Source organism: Nelusetta ayraudi, unplaced genomic scaffold (genome assembly GCF_046127955.1).
Source record: "Nelusetta ayraudi isolate G7.1 ecotype Tasmania unplaced genomic scaffold, CSIRO-AGI_Nayr_v1 ptg000023l, whole genome shotgun sequence".
Lineage (NCBI taxonomy): Eukaryota > Metazoa > Chordata > Actinopteri > Tetraodontiformes > Monacanthidae > Nelusetta > Nelusetta ayraudi.
The window spans coordinates 1,120,201-1,139,827 of NW_027466073.1; positions in this window are offsets into that span (position 1 = coordinate 1,120,201).

Sequence of the window (19,627 nt, forward strand, 5' to 3'; positions counted from 1 at the left end):
GTTTATATTGTTTTTCTGCATTTCCTAAATAACCGCATTTTTAAGTCCACACTTGGCCAGTGAAGATGATAGTCCCATGTTGGGAACATAAACGTGTGTGTTTGTGTGTGTGTGTGTGTGTGTGTGTGTGTGTGTGTGTGAGGAGTGGTTAGCACTGGTGGTGGCTTTATGGTAAAAAAGATTGTAAAAGTTTATTTATTTATTTATTTATTTTTAAGTCACCTCAGTGGGTGGATGGCACTGAAGTCCTTAATGAAAAATTAAATAACCAAATATTTGTGTATTCATGTTTGTGTTGTGTTTTCTTTCATGCATTTTTGCTACGCTTTCTAATGCCACACATTGAATACAGTGAACATCAGTACGGCTGCTCTGGATTGATGACAAACAAAGTTTGTCAATTTTGAGATCTCTTTATATCGGTACCATGAATTTTAAATATTGGGTCTTTTTCATTCCATACATTCTTTAATTTGTTCATTAGTCCCCTGTGTGGAAATAATAATCTCTTCAGTTATTTTTTTTTTCCGTAAAAGAAAAAGTAATACACCCAGTGTCCTGTCACGTCGACATTTCAATGAGTCTCAGCCCCACCTGAATGAACAGACAAGAACATGAAAAATGGAAAAGGTGTTTCTAAATCTGGATGGAGGACTCCTCTACTGCCCTTCAACTCTGATGGGATCCTAAAACTAAAATGTAATGAGGATTAAAGGATCATCTAGACAAAAATATATATCCAGGACACACACACACACACACACACACACAAAACACACAAAACAAAACGAAAATCCAGTCTATCTGTGCTCCATTTAGGCTGAATATAGAAGTGCTCGTGGGTAACGTGACACCTGCAGTGTTCCAGCTCACTCCTGTCCAGCACCAAGCCTGCCTCTCTACAAAGTGTTTACCATTAACTTCTGAGCTGTAATATCATCGCTCGGGCTAAGGCTCCTTTTATGTCACTGATGCCGGGCGGGGGGGAAAAAAAAGTCAATATTTCACTTGAGGCCACAAGCTCGACACCTGCTATTTATGCTAAATATGCATATAAAACACGAGGGTCTTCAATTTGGCCATTAAGCGTTATGGTTGCATATAGTTCTCTCTTAACCTCATCGGATGATTTGCGGTGTTTGATGTGTGCGGACCGGCCGAGCGGCGTGCTGGTCATTTTGTCAATGGACCGAACGGACAGAGAATCATTAAAGTTTTACAGCCACAATTTAATCCTCTGAAAATACACACGCACGTACGCACGCACGCACGCACGCACACACACACACACACGCGTGTTTGGGCGCGCGCCCGTGCTGCATCCCGCTCTTCACCCTTCACCTTCCTCCCATCGATTTTGTCTGGGGTCAGCAAAGCTTCCGTTCCTCTCTTCCTCGTGGACGCCTTCCAAACGGAGTTAGCACATATGCTCGCCGCTGAGAGAAGTTGCTGACGCCAGTGTAACAACGCAGGACCCCACCAGGGCACATCTGTGATTTCAGGCCTTGCTGAGAGCGCGCGGTGCAGCGCGGAAATTAACCTTCTCCGGTGCGGCCGGGAGACCAGAACCAGGAGGACGGCGTCCGTCCGAAATCCGTCCACACGTTCTCCCTTTTATCGGCCATCGTCAGACCCCCACTGTGCTTTGTTCATTGAAGTCAGTGTGTAATTTGTCTTACACACTGGCAAAGGGAAACTGTTTCGAGCTGTATTTTCATGTTGGAATCTTTGAAATCAAAGAAGAAGACCATTGGTTCCATTCCATTAGTTGCAACTAATGCACCTAATCCCGTTATATTTTATTGTATAGTATTGCAGAACACTTCAAACATTCTTATCTGTACCGGACACTTTTTTAATCTTTGTGTTTCGGAAAACTTATATTTAACTTGCCACCTTTTTCAAACTCTCTCTTTGTGTGACACTTTCTTATTTGTCTTAATGCACAATCATGTTGGGCTCTGCCACACCAGCCTTTCACTGCCATGTAACGTGACATGTGACAAATAAATCTTTGAATAAATAATAATCACTCAATAAAAAATGCATCTAAGATTAAATGGACATTTGTCTTAAATGCTACTTCACAACTCGTAGCTGTTGTCTTTCTCTCTCGTAACATTCTGACTAACCTTCATTTATGATGATAAGCGATGCAATTGGAATCTGCACACATTTCATCCTGTTTAGTCTGTCCATCAGCCTGCAAGACCATCAGGAAAAAAACAAACAAACCAAAAAAACTTGCTGGAGATGTTACTCTTTATTTCAGTGTGTGTGTGTTTCCACCTGATGAATGCAAGTTGAATATTTACTCTGGTTTGTGGCCTATTGTTGGCTCAATATTAACTCTTAAGGGAAATATCTTCTTTCTTCAGCTGCCAACATTCTCTGTTAACCAACTCGTCCAGACGCCGTCTGTCTGCTGTTCGCCTCTCGCACTTGGCCTTTAAGAAGGAACAAAGAACACCCAGAACCACTGAGAGAACCCGGACATTAAAGCTGTAATTAACAGGGTGTGTGTGTTTGCGATGCACTTTCAACAGTCACTTCCTCCTCGCCACGACCCTTTAATGATCAGGTTTTTCTCTTTTTTAGGCATCCTGCTGCTTTGTCTGTGCGTGTAAATCTTTCTCACATTCTTAAGAAGGATAAATCCTGGTCGCTGTTTTGAAGAGCCCTGTTTTAAAACCCAAAATAACTCTGGAGGAAAATTGATGTGCAGCTGTGACCTGGATGGTGACAGCTGCACACTACCGGTGCAGGTGCGACCTCAGCCGAGTGGCTCGCCAGCATAGCGCAGCAGGGACTAGCGGCATTAATGGAGAGATAAAGAAACTGAGTTTTCACAGATCAAAGAAATATTAATCTACGTTTAAACAAGTGAAACTGAAAAAAAAAAAAAAAAGAAGAAGCAGTGATTGCCTGTCACGTTGTTCAGCAAGCTTTGGATGTGATTTACCAAGACTGCACGTGTCAGATACTACATATCTTTCCATTGCATGGTTTTTCCTTAATTGGAGGTTTTGATCCCTCTTGCCAGGGCAAACCAAACAAACACGCAATCTGTCAGCGTGTCTGTGTTGCTTTGACTTTTGATTCTTGCACCATTTATTTTTTTTCAATGTACACATTAGTCTTACTTTACAACATGTTGATTTGTGCAGCTTCAAACAACAAAAGGCCCGAAAAAGAGCAGCCTGCTGGTAACACTAAGAGCAACATGATGAGACTCTGACCAGCAAATAACTCAACCTGCCATGTTTCCAGCCTTTACTCTGACCAGAAGCTGGTGGCCACACATGTGAAGATCAATAAGACAAATAGGGATGTTCTGAAAACAAAGAATGTGCTGCCCAAGAACTCCATGAAACTATTTATAACCATCGGAATAATGATCCCGCAGCACGGCTGAGACGTCTCCCCAGGCTGGGATCCATATCCCCCTTGTAAAGCCTGCCACTGCTGCAGCCATACGTACCAGAAACAATGCAATGAATGCTTGGCAATAACCTCTGTCATGTCTTCCGCATCCTTCAAAGACGCAGTGCAAGGCTTGATCAGTGGGAAGGTCGCGTACGGGAGTTTAATTTCCCAAAACTTGACTTATTCAAACCAGGGTGAAACGTGTTCTTAGGAAAGGAAGTGATTGTGTTGTTGTGGAAATACATTTAAAGCGTTTAATCCACGCAGACTAAGTGAAGTGAAAGGAAATTATGGAGGGCTGGCAAAATGCAAATGTTTCACTTATGCAAAGAGTAATGTGGTTTTCAAAGAAGTTGAAGCACTTAAATATTGGTAAATTCAATAGACGCTCTCGTCCACTGGGCTCCCTACATAAAACCAAACATGGAAAATTCAATTACATACTGTGGGTTTTTGTCTTTATGTCCTTAATGTGGTTCTCTAATGAAATTACAGGACTAAGAGAAGGCTTTTCATTTATCATTTGAGTGTTGGATGGGAGCACTGCTGGAAAACTTGCTGATAAAACAGAAACACATTCAGTAAGAATAAAAGACGAAGGCGAACGCACTATCATTTAGATCATTTAGACACAAAGAGGAAAGAGCATCAAGACTTATAATAATAATAATAATAATAATAATAATAATAATAATAATAATAATAATAATAATACAATTTTGAACCCAAATTATGAAATCATTGTTGTTTTTATTCATAGCACTGTGAATAACTGACACTAAACACTTTGCTTTATCTTTGTTATGTCACTATTACTTACACACAGGGAACATGGACGGGTGGATGAAGCTATTGGATTCTTAATGCATAAAGCTAATCTACTTGCACAGTCTAATCTTTAGAGCCAAGACCAAAGTGTTGATTAATTGATCACACAGTGGTTGTTCAGGGTTAGTGTGCCTGTGTTTATCAGCTAGCAAACACCATTGGTGCACGTTTTTTGATTTGATTTTCAAATTTTATTCTTTCAGTTTGATGTCAGTCGCTTCATTACAATTGACCTTTGAACAGTATCGGTGGGCAGGGTATCAATTTATTAATTCTATTAATTTCATAGAACTATTAGGACATTTTTCAACTTTTGCGGCTGCAAACACATGCAAATAGATCCAAAAAAAATGCATATATATAAATACTGTACATATGTACACACACCTCTTGTCATGGTTCTTGCCACACAACCAACCAACCACACCCATATTCATATTTCACGATCTTTGGTACATGTAGCGGCTAAATTACCAGACTGCGACTTCTTCTCTAACCTCAGAAACCCAACTCACACCGGGGGCAACCTTGACAATCAGTCCAGCAAGTACTGAGAAAGTTAGAATCCAACCCATTCTGCAACTGGATGCTTGCCGTCAGGAGCTACGGAGAGAAGAGGAATAAATGTGCAACAAAGAGGAAAACGTAAGAATTCCACCATTTATTTTCCACCATTAGTGGCCACTTCTTGTTCTCAGAAACAACACTTTTTTACCACCAACCTATTCTGGTAAATTCTTAAGACTTCAAAGTTGTACCCAGAGATGCTTTCTGCATAAATGGGAACTTGGATCTGCTCTTAACGGCACAGCAGACCTTGTAGGCACTGATACTCTCTCCATTTTTAGCTGCTTGGTAAAACAGTTCCAGCTTCATCTTAGTAATTACTTGGTACTTCTACCTTCCAGTTACATTTAGACTTAGGCTCACAATTAAAATGTAATTGTCAAGCTAAGCTCTGGACGCTTTCTCAAGAGTAGGCCCTATGATCAAAGGTAAATTTTATTCGTTTGCAATCATATTTTTATGGGAGTGATTTGTTTGTTTGTTTCTCCTGCTTTGGAAAAATTGTGGCATCTGTTAAATTACCTCTAAAAAGCTCCCCAATTGTAATTATCATAGTTTTATGTCATGTAATCTGAGGTAAAGGGCATGTCTTTTTCATTTATTTTCTATTCAGCCACAGATAATAATTCTCATTCGAAATGAACAGTTGCATGTTTGGGCCACAAAAGCACAATTTCCATTGAAAGTAGTTGATGAAGATTTCATTTCAATTTCAATTGGAAATCTAAAATGCCCTTGAAAATATACAAAATGAACATGCACTCCATAATTCTAAATTGTGCCAGACTTTCAGTGTTAATGTCAAAATATCACATGACCATTTTAAAATATGTCCAGTCAAGACCTTTTAATCTGAATCAAATCAAAATAATTATTTTTAATAGTCATGGAGTGTATGAATGATCCTGGTCCAATTGAGTAGCCAGAGAGACTTCATTTCTTTATATCTGCACTATTCCAGAAGCCTTTTCAGGCAGGTAGATAAAATAAAACAAGTCAGTGACTGAAGCATATGGTTATGGTTGGTGTTCAGGTGGGCAATAAGGTGGTAGTTACTTCACTTGTTGTTATAATGTTTTGTTTCACGATGCTGTGTTAAGACGGACCAGGCTAAAAGACCCGACCTTGTTTGCATTTATTAAATTTTACTTGCTCAAATAAATATAATTCACCATGCAATGTTTTTAACCTTACCTGGTGCTGAATGACGACAGCCTCCATCTCTTATTCTGCGGTCTTTGTTTCGTCTCTTAGTTTTTGCTAGCGAGGATCGATGTCCACAGTATTTATGTATTTATTTGTTTATTATTTGACTGAATTGTTTCCAAAGTCGATGAGTTAATCATTGCTAGTTAATCATCAATCACATTGTTTAATCACATTTTTGAGAGGATCAATAATCCCATTTTCTGATCGCATTTTTTTCCTATTATGTTTTGTTTTTGTTTTCTATACTGTGGTTTTCATTAATTATTCTTTTTAAATTTATTTTCAAGTTAAAGAATTCATTCATTCATTCATTCATTCATTAATAGTTTGGAGACTGATTCAAAAGAGTGACACTGACGCTCCACTTCCAACAGAAGCAAAATGTTTACCATCAATGATGTTGGCGTCCTCCTGTCACTCCACTTCCATCTGGAGCTCCATCCATCTAACCTCCATCTACACAACATAGAAAGCCATTTTCATCCGTTTTTCAGTACAGTTGCTCTGCAATCATGGTGCCTTTACAGGCCGCGTAAACACAAAGTGCCGTGATTTTGCTAGATCATTATTTTACTTATTTCAACAGTGCCCAGCCTCTTTCTATTCAACAAGTCGCAGCTCGCGTGGAGGTTTTTATCACCACGCGTTTGCACTCAACTGCTGTCATTACACTTCTAATAGCCGTAACTGCGTGTCAAATTGGCCTCTGCTGAGTGAGAGAGACCCCCAGAGTCTCCAGAAGTTTAGACGGCCCTTCATGGCTGCATGGCAGCCCCCAACTATAAAGCAAGAGAGCATGTTTTATTCAGTTTTTCAGACTGAGGTGAAAGCAGGTTCGCCTCATTTCTATCTGCAGCTAAGAGATAGCCAGGGATTGATGCACAATCAAGGCGGGAGAGTTTCAGTGTAGTGGAAATCATTTCTCTCTTTCTCTCTTTTTTGTTTTTCCTTTATCTCTTTTGGTAGCAAAAAGTCTGGGAAGCTTTTTTCTGCTGCTGCCTGCTTTCACTTTCTGTCACTACACGCACACACACACGCGCACACACACACACACACACACGCACTGCGTATGGTTCGGGCTGACTAGGCTACTTTAGAAGAAGGGAAAGGTCTGCGGATCTATGTCACTGCTGTTGAAAGAAAAGGCAATTGGGTGTCTATTACCTGACAGAAGGAAAGAAAAGAGCCTCGGGTAAAGTGGAGGGCGGGCTTGGGCGAGAGAGTAAGAAAGGCGGAGGAACAGAGCGGGGGGGGGGGGAATGAAAGGGAACCGAGCGTAAAGGCAGAAAGCTTTTGAGTGAAGAGGAGGAGACGAGTGCCGATATCCCCTGGGACATAATTAGGTCTAAAAAGGCTAATCATTTGACATAAAATACAATTTCTCCCCCTGTATTAACACGTAACCTCCTCTCCTCGCTGCCGGGGGTTGGCCAATGGGTGGTTGGGGGTGGGGGAAGCGTAATCACTCATCCGGAGTCAAACCACTTCCAAAGAGCCTGTTAAGAGCGACTGAAGGCAAATGGGATATTTGCATTCCCCCCACAGAACAGGATCATCTTCTCTCAGAAGTTTGTGACTCTGTTTTGTTTTGTTTTGTTGGAGAAGGAGAGGGAAGCCATGCATCTGGCGCATTAGTCAGACTCGTATGTTCCGTCTTCCTGGGAATTAGCTCGTATCTGTGCCGCCGGTTTGGTTCCTGTGCACTCCTGCTGTTCGGATGCACAGTAGGTATCAACCATTTACCAGCTCACCGGGGTGTCTTCAGATCTGTCTCCCAGTGCCCATACTGAAGGATCAGTGATCGGCGGGTGAGGACGCGTCTGTGATGAATAAAACATAGCGACAGTTGTGCAAAAGATTCACGTCGAAACGTTCAACTTTCAATCGGTTTCGTCAATTCCGCCCCGTTTGAAGGCAGTTAATTGATTTGAATGATGCATGGATCGGAGATGAGTCAATAGTGATGAAGGCTGCTGTTAATAGTTGGTACTGTACGGCCCAATAAAGTGAAAAGTTGATAATAATTATCTTCTTTATCGGCATGTATTGTCTCTAGACAGCAACATTTGGCTTTACCGATAAATTTAGTTTATCATCCGCTGCTTCCTTCCAGCTCCTGCTAGCGCTGGTCTTCCTGGTTCTCTGTATCGCACCTTGACTCGGTGTCCCCCGGCCCCCTCGCCTCTTTCTCTCCTCCCATGAAATACAATATTTATCTTGGGCTGTTTAAGTCCACTCACCCTTATCACTGACTGAGCTCCCGCTAGCTTGGGGAGCGGACCAGTGTTGGGATCACTGACATCACTTTGGCCATGAAATATGCATATCACGATCAAAGTTGATGGCAGAAGACGCGGCATCCGTACATGAACTCCCAAACTGGAGTCGACGTGTTCAAGCCAAAGCAGCGGAAGTCGCCGACTGCCGTGTGAGAAGCTGCGCGGAATGGAATGGATTCAAGAGAATTATTTTTAATAATGATGATAATGAGAAGCCATTGGCGAGGCCAGTCCTGGTGATTGATGCTAATAGCATGAAACCACTGCAAATGATAAAATGTGCTGCAGACAAGTATGAACGACAACAGAAGTGTTTTTATCCAATTATTGGTTTGTCAGTTTCTTAAAGTTTTTAATGTTTTAACAGAGTTAAAGGAAATAATGCATCAGTAAATGCTAATGCATTGCACATCCACACATAATGACTTATTTAACTTCAGTAGATCATCACATATCTGACTACTAAGAATCACTATATGTAGAACTTCTTTTGGTTTTTATCATTAACGTCCACAAGGTTTCCAAAAGATGACAAATTTGGACTACATATGCAAGAGCATGGTGGGAATAATTTAATAGCACAAACTGCAAGATTAAGACTGAGTAGAAGCATTAAACTGTGAAGTGCCTATGGCGTTTATTTATTCATGTACTTTTATGGTTTGTGGAAAAATGATCTTCTAACCACAGTGGGCTGCAGACGCCACATGTCATGTTTTGCAGAAACGCGATACGTGTCAAAGGGCCAACTTGTGCCGCACAGCTGAAGGGAACGTCTGTGGTATAAAAACATTCAAAGAAAGTAAAAGGTTAGTGTCCCATAAAATCCAACATCTGAATCATCTCTGATCAAGCACAGTGCACTGCAACACGAGGTATATAATAATATCTGCACATTTAGAGCCCTGTAAAGCCAATACTCGGGCGTGCTGCTGGATATGTAACTGGGTTACAAGATAGTTTTGACGTATTCGATGACAACCTTTCCAACCCTCCATTGATATTACTGCCACGCTTCCAACAGTGGATCATTTTGGAACCTTTGTCTTTTTTGACACTTTGCTGTGTTTGATTTTTTTCTTCTTCTTCTTCTTATTGTTAGTGACTCTAACTTAAATTTAGATGGTGTCACAAAAGTTCTCATCCACGCAAAGGGCTTTGTGATATTGTGCATCTTGAATTGCTTAAAACTCTTTAGCTTTGGAACCGTTGTCTCACACAGCAAATGTCAGCCATCTGCCAGAGAAGCAAATGAAGGCGGTGAAGGCAGCTTAACATTCTTCCATGGCAAAGATCTCTGCACACGATTTCAAACATCCTTGCTCGAAGTGGCAGTGAGGGTTGAAAATTTCATTTACGCACGGTACCTGAACATAGTATTACTCAATCGATTGTCATGTGCAACCAATGCACCACAGCACTGTTCCATTTAAAGACACAGGGGGCAGCACTGGCTACGCTACAGTGTCCTTATTGGACAGGACTGTGAGATGCATTTGCCTCCGTGGAAGCAAACAAGAATATCATTTTAAAATCCAATTCAGACTCATTACGTTGTGCCAATTGGTTCTTGTCCCAACTGTCACACGACTGAAGGGAAGAAATTGGTTTTCAAAGCAAGAGAAAAAAAAAAGAAGATGTTTTGCAAAGCCTTAATAACATGAAGACATAAATGGAAGCGTTAAACATTTTTCTGTTGTACTCATAATTTTGGCCTCTGAGAAGAAGCAAAAAAATAAATAAAAAAATGCATCAAAAGTGTAAAAGTGTACTTTTTAAAGGAATTTGAACTGCGTACTGTATTGTTTTTCTTAATTTTGACTATATGAGGATGAGATACAGACCAGCAGCATTCAAAATACATAAACTGCAGTTGGTAATAAATGCCTTAAAGGCTAAAGTAGGAGATTATGCAGCCAAAGAAAAAGAAAGGATTTTAATATTTTGAGTGAAGAGTGGAGAAATAAATTTGTTGGCTCTTTTGCAGTGGTGGATTGTTGATGTTAGAAAGCTCAGTCCTCAGGACTTTTGCCCTTAATTCCTGTCAAGATGTGTATTAGCTGCAAATCAGCATATGAATTTATAGCAGATCCAGCAGAGTTCTTGCTGTTCCTCACTTAATGTATTTGTCTTCTACGGCAATGGTATTGGGGCGGCGTCACTCTCAGGGCCTCAAGGGGGCGCTAGGTGTGCCATAGAAAATAACAATCAAACATAGTTCCTAAACAAAGTGAACTTTCCCAACACTGCCAATCGGGATGGCCGGTCACAAAAAAAAACAAACAAACAAACCAAAAAAACAGTGAATCTGTGACAATCATCACTTTGCTGCTAGTCATTTCATTTGAGCACTCACGGCAAAAACATAAATGAGCGCCTATGAGCCAAGGTAGAGTCTCGAATGGACAGGTTTGTGACAAGAAGAAAGAAACCAAAAGAACAGCTGAGGAAGACAACAAAAACCCTAAGGATTGGCCAACTAAAGTAGGAAAATACGAGGCATGCTTGACTTTACAACCAAACAGAAAAATGGCAATGATTATCAATGTGTTGGTTGGTTGTATTCTTATTTTAAACAAATTAGTAATTTGTTTCATTGTTTTTTTTTTCTAAACAAAACGTTCTTATTCTTGTAGTATTAACAGTATATTTTCGTTAATTTGATTCCCCCCCTCCCCCAACAATATGTTCAAATTCACCATATGAGCGGATGAAAACGTCTTCAGCGGATGAAAATGTACCTCAGCGCAGTGTCTCACAACGCGCTTAGGTACATTCACTTCCTCTTGTTGACGGTTTTCATGGTGACTGGTAATGTTGGCCTTTCATGAATATGGGCTTTGTGCCTTCGTGACGCACGCATGCATTTAAATTTAGGTAAACCGACTCCGAGTTGATTGAACTAGCTGTTCTGGAACCGGGGACTCATGGTCATGGTCAGTAAAATCAGAGTTAGTCATTATAATAATGATTAGCATAATGGTGAAAACGGATGTTTGAAGTGTGATGCTGAATTCCGTATGAAATGACGGGTACAGCTACGCTGTCAATAACCAATAGTCTTTAACTGAAGTAATCAAATTGAAGATAAGACCTATAGAACGCCACACGCTTAGTTGAATATATGGTGGGTTTCACAATCGCAGTGCTTGAAAGCCTCATGTTCAAAAGAAGCCACAGATCACAATGACACTGGGAAGTAACCAGCTCTTATAACTTCCATCAGCAATGCAGAAAACATAAATAGTCCCCACAGTCTGCTCATGAGACCTGCTCTGCAGTAGACTGGTGCTCCTTTCATCCCATCAGCAGCTGTGGGGTGACTGGCTGCTGGCTCACAGGCTCAAAAGGTCCCGCTACTTATTTTGGCTGGAGCTGAGACAGCGGTGCGTCACACAAATGGCAGCATGATAATGATGGTGTAACTTTTGCTGGCTATGCCATCCCCCGACAGAGGTGCAAATTAATGGTAATTTTCAAGACGAGGTTAATTACACACTCTATGGTGCATGATTAGAATTGCTGTGCAACTAGAATCAAATCAAAAGCCATCCACTGCTGAAGCTGCCATAAATGAACATACTACTGTTTGATTAGCTTCTTACTTTATATAAGTGGTGCTCAACTGGTGGAGTCTTAGGACCCACATTTCTTTTCTATATAATGAAGCCGCGGCCCAGATATTTTCAACAGCTCAAATTTATTTTACAAAAATGAAAACGCGAACCTCATGTGTAGTCAGTAAATTATTGAAATTGTTGAATTGAATTGTGTGTCCTATATATACAGTATATATATACATATATATTTATATATGAAACTGTTGAATTTAACGTGTTCACTTCGACATCAAGTTTTTTCTATATTTAACAAACTGCATAAAATCTGTCTCGTGTCAAGCTGGACAGGAAGTCACTCAAAGAAACACAAGAGAATCTGGTCAATTTTCAAAATGAAATATTGCGATTGACAAATGCGATCATGGCTTGAGAATACCTCAATGTTTGAGTTTTTTTTGTTGTTTTTTTTCTTGGAGAGTATCTGGACATTATAAGTACGTAATGGTTTTGGAATGTTCCAATGAAAATAGAAAGAGAATTTTTCCACGAAGGAATTATTATTGTCCGCTCCAATTTTTTCCAGGAGTATAAGACACACAATGAATATCTTGTTAAGTTACATAGCTGCGACCCACCAGTTGAGAAACACTGCCTTAGATCATTTTTGGTTGTCATTTCATTCTGTTAAACTCTGCTAAGACGTAGAGCTTGGTTGATAATAGAAAAGAAAAAGGAAAGAAAACTTTCATCATCTAATCATCATATGTATGTATATATATATATATATATATATCTTTTCTTTTTTTCTTTTTTTCAGTAGATCCAGACCATGGTCTGGATGGTCTGGATCTTTTTTTGAAGCGGCGATCATTTCCTTGATCACCGCTTCAAAAAGTTTGTATCTACTATCCCTTGCCTCAATAAGCTTGTTTCCTATAGCTGCACCTGATCACTGGGTTCCTTTTGATTTTCTTTTGTGGTGATGTGGTGAACTATTTCCTTTTGCAACCTCAAAGGATGAAAGTGGGCTAAATTAGACATGTAAACACTGTTTATGGAACTTAATATGAAAAATAAATAAATAAAAAAAGTTAGAGTTAAGGTTATTCTGCCTGAATAAGTTCAATCATAATGAGGGAATAAATTTCTGTAGCGAAGAAATTAGTTTATTTGTGCGGTCTACTGGGACTTAGGTGGGAAACTATTGATGTTGAACAGAAACTGCGCAGGTTTCATTTTTCAATATACTTTTAAGAGCTTTCTTTTCTCTCCACATACAGTTAATTATTCTTCCAACGGAGATAAAGTATTACTCTTAATTGCTTTACCGAAATGGAATCATGCAGTCTGTGCTAAATCTAATACAACACAAATGAGATATGCTGTGTATTCTGTATTGAATTTGCCTTTAGGCGAAATAAGGTGTTTGTCATTGTTTGTTCAATTAGTGCTAATTATGTTGTGATATTGTGTATCATTATGTATTTATAATTCAACCTAAATCATGTCTCAAAGGAACGGTTGTCAGACACGAGTGCAATATCCTCTTACTCATCCTACTCTGTCATCCGAGTGATGAGTCAAATGTGAAAACAACAACCAGAACAAAACAGTAGGTACATTTTATAGGCTGCAACATCCAGGATATGAGTCTCCTGTTCCAACTCACCCAAATGGTGCTATATTGGGTTGAGGATAGGATCTTGTATAGTGAACCGATGTGTCATGTTCAAGAAACCACTTTGAGATTATTCATTGTAGAGTGAATCATCTGCTCAAAGTAGCCATCGGAAGACGGCGCACTGTAGTCACAAAGGGATGGACGTGGTCAGCAAGGACGCTCAGGTAGGCTGTGGGCATAGAACTGGCATCAGTGACACACTTGGACTCAGAACTGGGACTCACTTGATGTCTTCTCTTGTTTTTTTTTTCCAGACACCATCGCGCGAGGGTTGTGTCTAAAAATCCCCAACAGATCAGCAGTTTCCGAAATAGTTCGACCAGTGCGCACATTCAAAGTCGTTTACCTCACCGCGTCGACATGCGTGATTGCACCGTGACTGTGCGATGTTGGAGAGGTGTGCCAGGTAAAGTAGCTGATGTGAGACGTTGTAACCACATGGGCTTCAAGAAGGAGACCTCATTGTCACTGATGGAACACAAATTCTACCACGAGAGCTGATTCCACAGTGCGTCGCAGCTTCGGAATGATCATTTTGACGTGTTGTGTTGATTGTGTAGTAATGATTTAAGTCGGTTAATTAATTCAAAATATTTTGGATCACAAAAAGTTACAAGTGTTCTCTGAATTTTGTGTTGAAGATTTGATTTTTGCATTTTCCCTGTGTTTTTTTTGTAGATGATTTTGTGATTGATTTTATTTACAGTTACTTGGTCTCTTGCGGTGAAAGTAAATACTCCTATATATTATTGTGCTTGTTTTGGATCTTGTCGGGTTGGGTTGGGTATAAGGCAGGGGTGGGCAATTATTTTTTGTTTTTTGCAACGGGCCACATGACAGACCTACATCGTTTCGCCGGGCCCGGGCCACAGAAGTTTTGTTGACGGGGGGAGGGGGGGGCGAAGGGGGCTATCGCGCGAACGTCCCGGCATACTTTCGTTGATCGGGACAGGGTGAAGCTTTCGTTGACGCCGGAGGATTGCTGGTTGGAAATCGCGCTAACGTCCCGGCACACTTTTGTTGACGTCTGGTATAAGGAGTGAACTTCTTTTTCATTTTCATTTCCAAAACCCATATCAATAAATCAAGGAAGATGGGTGATTTCTTAATTTGCATGCAGCAAAGTTTGCTTGTAATTGAGGGCATCTAAGCCAGGCAACAATAATTACACTTTGGGCCGCGTGGAAGCCGCAGCCGGGGGGCCCTGCCTTATAAAATCTGACACACATCTAGAGGGGAACGAGAGCGGGGTTGTCACCCAGGGGACATTTCCATTACGTGACAAAAGTGACGAGATAATTTGATTTACTGTTTAGTTAGGCAACCTCTGTTGGACCTGCAGCCATACGCAGCGGCGGCGGTGCATGGAAATTGACTAGCAATGAGCTCGCTGACCTGCCGGGGTCGCACATCCCGGAAAACAATTTGCTGCCATCGTTTAGCAGGGGACATCAGTCGGTGAAGAGTGCTCTGCGGATGATTTTTGACTGCATCAGGTGCAGAGTGGACGTCGCCGTCATAGCAGTGACAGCATGCTGGGACAGACCAGGACAAAGTCAAGAAAAATTGCTCTCTGGAAAAGGCAGGAACGGCCTGTGGAATCGCAGGGTATTGTGTGCCAGACGTTTCAGAGTTTAACATCATCACATCTTTGTAGATAGCATCTTTATAGTTTAATTAGGATAATTTACCTAATTTTAAGTACAAAGCACTTCCCCCCCTCCGTGCCTGCGTTGGATGTGTGCCTTTGCATCACTATAGCTCATTACGCTGGCATACGTACAAGTGGATTTGTCAGATTATATGCTTTTTTGAGTTTGGCGAAGCGCAGCCGTCACTTGATGGGATCAAAGTGCTTTTGTTATTAAGAAGGAATCTCAGTATCAGATAACTCGGAGCAATAGTCTAATCTCTCAGCCGGCGCGGGAGAGATATAGAAATAAGAAGTAATGAGCGGAATCAGAAGTTGCTCCGCATCTAATCTCTTTTGCTCTTGACGTGATAAATAAGGGACAGATGATGATTAGTCAGACACAACGCTGAGGTTTACATCCCCAGACTAATTAATGGAGGAAAGGCCGTCCATGAGCAAAGCTTTTATCTCCTTGAGGTCACTGAGGTGAGAATAACAAAAAAAGGATTAATACACAATAGGTTTCAAGCTTTAGATTTTGCCATAGATAGGAGAATGCTGTTTCACTATTCCAATTATACAGTAGGTCTAAATAAGGTCTGGGTGTATTCTGCAGTTTCTTTTGCTTTAATCCCTGCAACAAAACCATTATGAGGTCCCCAAAAGGCCAAGGTGGGAGTCATTATTTTATTGCTGTAATTTCATTTTGTCTTCTTTACGATTCTGTCTCATAATAGGTTTTGTGTTTGCATGCAATAATTGCAATAATCTGGCACAAACTCCTTGCAATATTCATTTGTTTGTATTTACTTGCAATGAATACTGCATTCCCTGCTAACTGTGGTCGCGCTCCTTATCAGTCAGCCACTCTTAACACCCTATACTACATCTACACAACTGTATTAGTACATATAATGATCAAGAACATTTTATCAATTGTGCTAGTATTAAATATAAATATAAGGTCAGTTTGTCAATCATTCTTCAGACTGACAAGCGACATTTTTCGCAAGTGTTCCATTTGCTTTTGTGATAGCACATAAATGTGTAGTTGTCGCTTTAAAGGAGGGGGGAAAAAAAGCTGTCTGTTTGGCTGCTGTTTGATGTGTTTCGATGCATCATTTCCAATGAATGTGTCCAAACAAAATGTGTTTGCACGCTCTTTGATTATAAGAATTCAAAGCAGCAAAACACAGGGTATGGCATTAAACTCATCATCATTCTGTTGTTATGTGATATGCAAATTTCCAATGTTTCGGAAGCAGCCTGAATTTTATGTGTTCTATGCACACAAAAAAAACAAGTATTGCTTTCCCTTCCTCCAATCCTTTGTCTGTCTGAACGGTAATAAAAGACACAGTTGCGGCTCCAAAACAGCCTTGTCGCCGGAGAGGAGAGAACACGTCGTGCCTTCACATACACTTTGTATTGTCCATGCAGCGAAAGACAACCAGGCTGCTCTTGAAATAACCCTTTGACCTCTGTGCATTGACCAGTTTTTGGAGATGCCCTGTAGTATTCTGTTTTCCGAAAGTATGGACGGTCTCAATAGTTTGTTGTATTTCTCTCAACTCCATTTTCACATGCCTTCATAAGTGTGTTTTGGTGTTGTTTTAATGGATCGCCACCAAATATTGGGATCTCTCTCTTTTTGTTTTTTGTTTTACAGCTGCTGGTGGATGGAACTCTATATGAATCCATTCCATCTGAAACTGCTGACGACCTGCTCCCACGCGCTGTGCTTTGTCTTCTCAGTGTGTTTAATTTTGCAATTCTTTCCGTAATTTCAGTTATCCAATCGAAATTTTCCTTTCCATTCGCGCGGTTGCTCTTTCTCTTCTTCCATGTCTTCTCACTTTCCCTTTGCTAGCGCTTCCTCTTCTCGTGCATGTCTTCCATCCAAAAACCTTTGTCTTGTTGCTGAAGCAGCAGCTCCGCTTCAGCACTCCAGCATGCAGATGAGGCTGTAGAACGAACGCATGGTCTGAGAGGGTTTGTGAAATCCAGCATTGGAAATACTGCCACTTAGATTGATGTCATCTTCATTTCCATCTCAAGCCTTTGATAAAGGTTCATTCATTTCAGTTGGTTCTTGTAGGTCCTGTTGTTCAGATACCTTTATCCATCATATTGTTTCAATTTGAAACATCTCAGTGTATGTCATTATGCTTGAGAACCTTTCAACTTGTTTGTCCACCTCATCTCGTTGCAGTAGTGGCAACAATTAATCCTGAGCACTATTGGCACATTATCAAAGTTTATTTAACTTCTCCAGAAATGATTCCATTTGTGACACTTTTCGTCTTTTTCCTTTTCTCACATGAGCTCTTTCATTTCTGGCATAATTCCTTTCATTTCCTTCACAAACCCATGGAGCTCATTTAGCAGTTATTTCTACCTTAATACACCAGGGCTCAGTAAGTTTGCTTCCTCTCCTTTTCCCAGACTCCACTTCAGAAAGCACGTGGCACCATTTGTTTGACTCACTTTGACCCTTTTTTTTCCCCTTTTATTCAATCATTTCAATGAAACATTGCTGCAGACATATTCAAATGAATCCACAGTCGGTGAAGAGCAAAGCATCATCATCATCATCATCATGAACGCCATTGTTGGTGATGATGCTGTCTATGTATTTAATCAACATTAGACAGATGTCAATCAAAGTGTGCTTGAGGTCAGTGGCGTCTAGACTTCCTTTGCATTTATTTGTCCAGAAACTCCCAAACCAAGATGCTCCAGCAACAATGCAGACTGAGTCCGCATGCAACCAAGAAACAGGTGGGCCTGTTTGCTCTTCATGAACATGCTGTTTGGGTGTGACGCTGCGCGTTCCTGCGTGGCGCAATCGCACTTTACTTTGCGTTGCCCTGCCTCATTTCTGTGGCCTGCACTGTGAGCAACGGCTTTCGTTAGACACCACTTTTATTGGTGACATAATGTAGTGGCTTCAAAACAGCCTTGTCGCTCCAGAGGAAGAGCGCTGCCGACTTGGCCAGCAAAGCACACCGAGTCCTGAATGCACTTTGCGTTGATTTAATAAGACATCGGCTTTTCACTTCAAACTGCACTGGATGGCTCTATTTGCAACGTATGGCACATACAACAGCGTGTGATCAGACAAGCTAAAAGCAAAGGCGTAGGAACGTACAAAAGCTTGAGCGGTCAAGAAGAAGTGCGGCTGCCCAGCTCCACTTTCCACTACTGGCTAACACGCCTCTTTATAGTGACCCACACTCACCACCTGACCCATCAATTGACCCAAGCTCCCCCTATTAACAAACCAACCAGACACCACATGACATATGCACACTTATCCCATATTCAGGCTCCTACACACATTTTAACGTACCTGTTTTTCTTTGTTGCTGTTGTTTTAACATCTTCCCGAGATTCCTCGCGAAAAATCCAGAACCTGTATTTTGTCTGACGGCAACACGTTTCACATTGTCAAAGGGCCACTTTAATCCGTGGTTGCCTGCACAAGACAAGCACGCTCATTGAGTGGTATTTATAAAAATATATTTCACAAAGTAGGAAACAATACAGGGTATCTTAGATTACAGTACAGGGAGTAAATAATTGAACATACACATTTATAAGCATTAAATCACAGTAGAAAATATGATCTGCATGTCGGACTATTCCATATATATTGTTTACTCTACTGAGAACTGCCATAATACGGTATCAGTACGAACTGAACGCGCACGCCGCTGTAGTGCGATTGAAATTCTCATAATGTGCAAGAGCTAACGTGCAGAGACAAAACCTACCATCTTATTGAAAGCTAATGACATTAGCAGTTACTCTATGTACAGTATAAGTCTTTTTATTGATATCATACAGTGTAAGCAGAATATGCACATGGTCAGGATTTGTGTCTGTATCTTATTTTTATCCGTTTATTGATTTTTTTTTTTTTCCTAATGCGAGTGGTGAGTCTTAAGTAAGAGTGGGATTCTGGCGTGAGCAACACACTAAGGTATCAATTGGACTAACTGTGCTCAGATGCTCTTCGGCTGTGCCTCAGAATGCATTATGAGATATATCTATTTTACATTGAATTAGGATGTGTCCCATTTCAACTGTCCTGATTAATTTGATTACTCTGTGTTGTGAGATTACGGCAGAGCTCTTGTTCCCTTGCTTACATCAGGTCTATTTTATCAACTGCGAGTCGTGATGCGGTTTCACTGCTCAGAGAGAGAGAGAGAGAGAGAGAGAGAGAGAGAGAGAGCGAGAGAGAGAGAGTGAGAGAGAAAAAAAAAAAGTCTTCAAGTGGTTGAGGGTGAGGGAGTCTAAACACACGAAACTGCAAACTGTCAGCACAGGGAAGAGAAAAAAGAAAACGTAAAGCAAAATATCAAATAACAGAAATACAAAAACTCATTGGACAATAATTAAGAATCAACACGTCTCTTGTCAAAAAACGGCAGATTAC